Below are 8719 nucleotides of genomic sequence, written 5' to 3' on the forward strand. Positions count from 1 at the left end.
CTTAGGTGTACATGGCTGGCGCCTTAGCCGGTTGAGCCATAGGCGCCGAGCCAGCAATAGATTTCTTAATGAAACATGAAAGGAATTCAGTTTCTTGGGATTCTCAGTCCAGCTCTTTCCTTTCACTTTGAATTTATGCTTCCCTAACCAGAGAATGGGTTATTTGATACCATTCTGTGTTTGCTTTCTGATTATGGACTGCAGAGTTGCTTTTACTCTTTGGCAAGCAACTAGGGGGGAAAGAAAGCACCAGGTGCCTTTGTGGCCCGCAGAGCCCACCATCCAGCAAGAGCCGCACATTCTGTTGTCTTGGAATGTGGGAAAGATGGACAAGTAGTGACACATCCTATGCTTCACTCTCCTGGGCTTCCTGCAAATCACCTTCCTTTTTCTGGTGAAATAACCTATTTGATCGCCATAGAGTACAAGGAGTAGGTCACCTCTTTATTTAATTACATTACAGTCATATTTTCCTAGTCATCTTGACTTGGTTTTGTACAGCATTCTCAGGATCATAACTATAAACTCCTATCTGTTTGAAGCAAGTTATTTGCAGATTTTTTATCTATTCTATGCTTATTTTACTCTGAAAAAAGGGCATTCTATGAGGATATGCTAGTTGTCTACCAGAATGCATTCCTCTTGACAATTTAAGTGAAGTACAGCTGGGTACATTGCAGACCTGCTGTAAACTGTTCCCCAGCTTCCTTGCAGCCAAGTGAAGTTCACGTGACTAAGTTCTTATCAGAGGAATGTGGACAAAGTGATGTAGGCTGATTCTAGATCTAGGCCTTAAAATCTTGACTGTTTGCTCTCCTCATGCACTTCATAGTAACTCACACAAAGACAGCACCCTGGGGGCCAGTGGAGCAACAACTGCACCTCTGAACGAGTAAGGCGCAGAGCTACCCAGTACCCTGGCTGCTTACCTCGGGACTGATAACGTGGAAGAAAATTAACTCGTGGGTTCTTTATGCTGTTGCATCAGAGCTGTCATCTTTCTGTTGTAATAGCTTAGCTTTTTTTAACTTCAGCAAATATATAGAGACATTTTCTGTGCTTGTTTCCATTACGTCTTATTTGGAATTTATAGCTCCTGTTCTATGTTATGAACAAAATTTTATGGAGTGGAAAGAGCTTTTGATCAGATCTGACTTCAGATCCCACTTCCACCCTTAAATGTCACTTTGTGTGAGTTAACTTCTCCTGCCTCAGATTCTTCATATGTGTAATGAAGATAATGCTAATGTCTAGATTAAACGGCCGAGTATGAAAAGATTGTGGAGAGTTCCAGATACAAGCCACTCAATAAATGACAAACCCTATATAGTTCCCTTTAATTATCACCTAAAAGTAAGCACGGTTCTTTATGTACTGTACACAAGAAAATTGCACAGCATGTTTTTTCCTGAAACTTTACCTATGCTGCAGAAGAAATGTTTACAGTTTTTAATGTTGGCTCAGCGCCCATAGCTCAGTGGGTAGGCCGCTGGTTACATACGCTGGGGCTAGTGGGTTCGAACCTGGCCTGGGCCTACTAAACAACCATGACAACTACAACAACAACAAAAATATACCTGGGTGTTGTGGCAGGCGCCTGTAGTCCTAGCTACCTGGCAGGCTGAGGCAAGAAAATCACTTAAGCCCAAGAGTTTGAGGTTGCTGTGAGCTGTGACATTACAGCACTCTATAGACCGAGGATGACATAGAGAGACTCTCCAAAAAAAAATTTTTTTTTCTTTAATGTTAAAGAATACTTTAAAGGAGTGCCAGGCTTGCTAGTGCATGCCTGTAATCCCAGCTACGTGGGAGCCTATGGTGGGAGGATCACTTGAGACTGGAAGTAAAAGACCAGCCTGGGCAATATAGTGATAAACTCATCTCAAAAAATATGTGTGTTCTGAATGAGAAAACTTGGGGATTGAGTGACAAATGTTGACATTTTTGCTAATTACATGCCAGGACTTTGTGTAAATCATTGCATCTTCCAAATGAAACTGTCACTGGAAAGTATTTCACTATTCTGTAAGACACAAGTTACCGAGAAGCAAAAAGTTAAGCGGCTTACCCACGATCACACAACTGGATTAAGTAATGTCAACTACAATGACATGACATGAAATAATAAGCTGTATTTTTAAAATTAATTTATCAATTAGTTATTTATAAGTTAGAATTAACTTTCTCACAGGAAATCATGATTACACTGTCAGAGTAGACACAAAATTCTGTTCAACGCAGTGTTGTTGAAATAGTTGGACTGCCAAGAAAAAAGAGGAAAGAAAGAATAATGAAGTCCAAACATCTCAGTTTAACAATTGATGATCTGGCCACAGCCTGCTTATTCCATTTTCTCTCCCATTATTCATTTGCTTGTATAGATACTGAAAAATTAAATTCCTTAACCAAAATTGCACTGCAAATTATTTGCTCTGTCAAAAAAATTAATGATTGTCCGTAATTGTAGAACAGGTGCAGTATATAGCATTATTTGCATTGAATGACCCATGTTGGCCTTAATGAATGTAAACAAGGTTAGGAGAGTAGAATGAAAAATCCCACTAGCTTTGCTCAAGTAAACTTGAAATTTTTCAGCAATTCATGATTGTGCCATTAAAAAATTTTTTTTGTTTAATTTTTAGCTAGCCATATTTTGCAAACCAAACTTCCCCATTAAGTCCAGCCTACTATACCCATGAGCAGGTTCTTTAAAAAATGAATGGGGATAAATAGAGATGAGAATAAAATAGATCTTTTGACCTCTTTTTACCTTATTCTCTCTTCTCCAAATTATTAGCATCTTAAGAATCATAAAGAAGTATTCATCCTGAAGAAATGAGAATATTCAGTCTTCACAGATGGTATGTGTACCTTAAAATTTTAAAGATGTTGGTTAGAGATGATATCAATATATAAACTGCATATAAAAAATTCATTAATACTTAAGATGACCACATTCCACAATTGCATAGGACATATTATTTCAGAAACTATGATAAAAGACTTGTTCCAATAAATGAGAAGGTAAATTATTTTCTATGATCCAAAGAATTGAAATCCATATCAGCTATAATAAGATTCAATTGTTATAGCAAAAACAATTGGAAACAATTTAAATATCCATCAATATAGGAAAATGGTGAAATGAATTATAATACAGCCATACAAAAGAATGTCATGAGCCATTAAAAGAATAAAGTACATCTTATATGACCCGGCACAGAAAGATTTCTTAGTCATACTGCATTGTGAAAAAGTAGTTGCAAAATGTATGTAGAGTATAACCCCAAGGGTAACCTCAGTTAACTGTTTGATATCTATCCTGAATAATTTTCCGTGTATTTACCTGTCTGTATATTTTTACACAAACTGGATCATCCTGTACATATTATGTAACATTCATTTACAGAACTGAATTAAAGATTTAAAGGCAAGGAAACATTCATCTAGAATTATGTCATATTGAAGAATTATAGTCATTCATTTTAGCCAAACCTTGAGTAAAAAAGATCTGACCATTAAAGCAAGTGTGGTAGGGACATCCATAGCAGAAGGAGCAACAAGGGCTGAGGCTGAGGCAGGAGAGCCTGGTGTTCCAGGGACAGACAGGAAGCCCAAGGCGAGAGTGCAGGGGAGAGGGGATCAGACAGGCCTTTGTGTGCATCAGAAAGTGCTTGGATTTTATTGTAATTTGAACGGGCAGCCGTTAGCGCATTTCAAACAACAGGGTCCTGCAATGTGACATATGGCGGCATCCGGACCCCTCTGCCATCTTCCCCAGTCCTCCCAGTCGGCCATGGCATGTAATTTCAAGCTTTCTAGCAGCCACATTTTTAAAACAAAAATTTATATTGATATTTTTAATTTAACCCAATATATCCAAAATTTTAAGATTTCAACATGTAATCAACCTAAAAATTAACGAAATAGTTCAGATTCCTTCCTTTCGTACCAATCCCTCAAAGTCTGGAGTGTGTTGTGTGTGATAGCGTCTCTCAGTTCAAACTAGCCACACTTCTGCTCAGTAGCTGCGCGTGTATTGGAGAGCACAGGGCCGGGGCTTCACCTTTCTCCTAAGAGATGGAGCCATCATTCCCACCTGATTTCAACATCTCATAAAAAACCCACTTAGCTCACGCTAGTTGTGTTTTCACTTAAGGCCTAATTTAAAATGTGATAAATCTTCATTTCTACTTTTTTTTTCTTGAAGAAAAAGAGGAGGGGGCTTTACTCACTACAGAGGAGGACATGAGGGAGACCAGTTACAGTAGCACCAATGAGACTGGCTCTTGACTTTGAGTGGAACTAGAAAGAGGCAGCCTGGTTTACTCTGGTTGCTAGAAAAGAGTTGACAAAACATACTGATAGGTTGGATGCGAGTTGGGAAGGACAGAGTAGGTTTTTAGCCTGAGCAATCGGATATGTGATGATGCCTTTTACTGAGATGGGAAAGACTCGGGGGTCACGCAGGTGTGGACTGTGTGCAGGTGGAAATCCATCTGCTTGAATGTAAATGACACTGCCTGGCTTCAAGACTTACTGTGATGCTTCATTAGTCAAGACATTGAGGTACTGGATAAAGAATTGTCAAGATCAGTGAAACAAAGTGAAGACCCCAGAGAAGGACTTACAGAGTCAACTGATTTTTGACAAAAGAGTTAAGATAATACAATGGAGCAAAGATAATCTCTTCAACAAATGGTGCTGGAACAACTGGGCATTTACATGCAGAAAAGTAAATCTAAACCTTTTTGCCACTTACAAAGATTAACTGAAAATGAATCATAAACCTAAATGTAAGACACAAAACTATAAAACTCCATGGAAGAAAACCTATGTGACTTTGGGACTGATGATGACTTTTTAGATATGACACCAAAGGCGTGATCCATGGAAGAAAGACTTGGTAAGCTGAGGTGCATTAAAATGAAAAACTTCTCCATGAAGGACACCGTCGAGAGAACAAGAAGACAAGCCACAGACTGGGAAAAAATATTCACAAAGGACGTATCTGATAAAGGACTTACCCAGACTGTTATCTAAAATGTACAAAGAACTAAAACTCAACAGTAAAAATGAACAACCCTGTTAAGAAATGTTTTGAATGTAGGTTCAAGATGGTGTCATTCAACACTCATGGGTAGAGATCAAGTTGACCACTAAATACATGTGTCTGAAGCACAGAGGAAAGTTTGAGGAAGCAGGTGTATAAATTTAGAATCATTCCTATATACCTGGTATTTAAAACCTGGGGACCAGAGTAGATCAACCAGATGAGAGAGAATAGCACGAGAAGAGGAGGCCAGCTCAGGGGCTCACACTTGTAATCCTAGGCCTCTGGGAGGCCAGCAGGGGAGGATCACTTGAGTTAAGGAATTTAAAACCAGCCTGAGCAAGAGTGAAAAACAGAAAAAATTTTATTTTCTATAAAATAAAAGCTGGGTGTTGTGGTGGACCCCTGTAGTCCCAGCTACTAGGGAGGCTGAGGCAGAAGGATTACTTAAACCTAGGCGTCTGAGGTTGCTATGAGTGAGTAGCAACTATGCTACTTAGTTTGGGCAACAGAGTAGGACTCTGTCTCAAAAAAAAATAAGAAGAGGCGAGGGCCCAGGAATGAGCTTGGTGCAGAGGGTTAAAGAAAGAGTAGAGGCCTGCAAAATACACTGAGGAAAGCAGCTGCTGAGGGAGGAACAACCCAAGAGAGGATGATGTCAGAGCAGACCAGGAAAGACAGTTTCAAGAAGAGAAAGCAAAAGGGCCGAGCAAGGTGGTGCACACCTGTCATCCCAGCTACTCGGGAGGCTGAGGCTAGAGGATGGCCTCACCCCAGAAATTTGAGGTTGCTGTGAGCTATGACCCCACAGCACTCTACCCAGGGTGGCAGAGTGAGACTCTGTCTCAAAAAAAAAAGAAAAGAAGAAGAAGAGAGCGAACGCTGCTGAGCAGCTGGACAGAATGAAGATCAAGACGGGCTGCTGCTCGCAGTTCTGTCTGCAGGAGAGCAAGTTCAGATTACTCTTTTGAGAGGTTTTGCCATTAAAGGGACAAGAAATGGGAAAGAGGATAGAGGGAGATTTGAGGCCATGAGGGGTTTGTCGTTTGCTTGGTTTTTTAGCAATGGGAAACGCTAGAGCAAGTTTGGATGTTGATAAAATGTTCCTGGGAGGAGGGGAGTGTGCAGCAGGTGAGGCCAGAGGGAAAGTGGTAGCAGAAGAGGCACAGCTCTTGAGAAGCCAAGAGCTAGTGGAGCACAGGTGCAGGGGGTCCCACTGGAGCAGAAGGGCACGCAGCTTCTGCTTCCTCAGCAAACTTTGAGTCAAGGCCATCAGCACAAAGGCTATGGAGAGAGTGGGTTTGAAGGGAACTAGGAAGCTTCCACACAGCCTTCTTCAACTTGCCCTTGCCCAGTGCTTCTTTGTTTTCTTGAGACAGAGTCTCACTCTATCACCCTGGGTAGAGTATCATCAGAGCTCACAGTAACTGCCAGTTCCTGAGTTCAAGTGATCCTCCTGCCTCAGCCTCCCAAGTAGCAGGGACTACAGGCACTTGCCACAATGCCCAGGTAATTTTTCTGTTTTTAGTAGAGACAAGGTCTCACTCACTCTTGTTCAGGCTGGTCTTGAACTCCTGAGCTCAAGCAATCCACCCGCCTAGGCCTTCCAGAGTGCTAGGATTATGGCCTGAGCCACCAGGCCTTGTTTACTTCTTGCACTTAGATTCCAAGAGCTAACACACAATCCCAAGGCCCCTGTATCAACACTGCAGTTACTGGATGGAGGGAGATGGAGGGGCCCTTGACTCAGCTCTTTCTCTGTTACTCCCAGAGGATTGCATCCTGTATGGAACTGGGCAGAGTGAGCGCCTCTGACTCCTCCTGCTCCTGTGCTTAACTTTGCTCCAGGGGGAAAAAAAAATACTAGGGTTTAAGAAAATCTCACATACTGGCTTGTGCTTTTTATCTTTGTGGTAAGATTCCTCAGTTCTTGGTCTCAAGAGGCCTGCCAAATCTGAGCAGTCTCTCTGCTGCTGATAACTACCCTTCTTCAAAAAAGCATCAGTCCCTGGGACAGTCTCGTGGTTCTGGCTGCTGACATCGTAAATGGGGGTGGGGGCAACGTGCACAGCTCAGAGCCTTCCGTTTCAATCCTTTGAAATCCCATGAAAATGCAGACAAGAGACTACCTCTTGAACTTTGGAGGCTCTTGCCTGAGTGGATTAACTAACCCTATTTACTAATATCTCTCTTCTCCCACTGAGGACCGTCCTCTTTAGAATTCAGTGTTCTTTCTGCTTCAAACAAAGCCTCCAGTTCGCTGCTCTTCTGATCCCAGCGTGAGAGCAAGCTGATTTGCTGTGGTCAGATGTGGTGTGTAAGTGATTTCAGTCATTTGCCTTATTGTATTTGTGGCATTTGGGGGTGGATTCCCGGGACCTTGGAGCATCATTTCTTTTTAGTTGAAAATAGATTTAATGAAAAATTGTATTTCTAGGGAATAGACTTGGCCAAGTTTTACTTCCAAGGAAGGAGCCTATCCTGTGGCTTAACTCCTACAGAGCTATGTAATATCTGGTTTGGCTGAGGTCTTTATCCAATTTAAACAATGTAACAAATGAATGCTGTATCTCCTCATTATGCATCCCAACTCCCACGTTGGGACAGCGTTGGGACCAGTGTGCTACCTTTCACCTGCCAATGCCCCCAAATATCACAAACACCAAAGATTGTTTGCCCACAACCACGTCATATACTCACCACACCCTCCTTTTCCTTGCTAACAAAATCTCCATTTTGTTCCATGGACAAGTGAGTGTGCCCAGCTCCAGGAAATGAATCATTATTGGTCTAAGTCCATCATGATGTCAGTTTCTCCTTTGTGGGTGATAAGGTGGGCAGGTGAGCCGGCTCTGGCCTGGGAAAGATGAGGGGCCTGGGAAGGGGGCTTGGCAGAGCTTTCCAGGGAAGGAGGAGTTTCTTCTCTGATACAAAGAAAGAGACAAGAAGAGATATCCCCTCTCTTTCCTCCTGCTGGGAGGACTTGGGGTGAATTCAGGGCCCTCTGGACATCATCCCTTTGTTATATGAAAATAGATGTATTTAATGAAGAACTGTCTTTGAATTTTCAAAAGGAAAAGCCAAGAGATGGGCAGAGAAGAAGCCCCCAGACTTTGTTAGCCAATCTGTATCAGCCCCCCACAGGCATCTTGTTTGTGTAAGAATTAAATACCCTTGTTATGTAAGCCACTTTTAGTTGAGTATTCTATTACTTGTAGCTAAAACTCTCCAGACACATCTGACTTGCCATGCTCAAGAGCACTGATAAGCTTGGCACTGTGGCTCATGCCTGTAATCCTAGCTCTCTGGGAGGGGAGGTGGGTGGATCTCCTGAGCTCAGGAGTTGAAGACCAGCCTGAGCAAAACAAGACCCCATCTCTATTAAAAATAGAAATATTAACCAGGCATTGTGACAGGTGCCTGCAGTCTGCTGCTACTTAAATTTGTTCTATAGTTGATATTTTTATCACAGTTTTTCTCCTTCCCAACCCATTTATATCTTTTTATTTTATTTTATTTTATTTTATTTTATTTTTAGAGACAAAGTCTCACTTTATCGCCCTTGGTAGAGTGCCATGGTGTCACAGCTCACAGCAACCTCCAATTCCTGGGCTTAGGCGATTCTCTTGCCTCAGCCTCCTGAGTAGCTGGGACTATAGGTGCCCG

Source organism: Otolemur garnettii, unplaced genomic scaffold, assembly GCF_000181295.1.
Source record: "Otolemur garnettii isolate 467f Iridium unplaced genomic scaffold, OtoGar3 scaffold00048, whole genome shotgun sequence".
NCBI classification, from domain to species: Eukaryota; Metazoa; Chordata; class Mammalia; order Primates; family Galagidae; genus Otolemur; species Otolemur garnettii.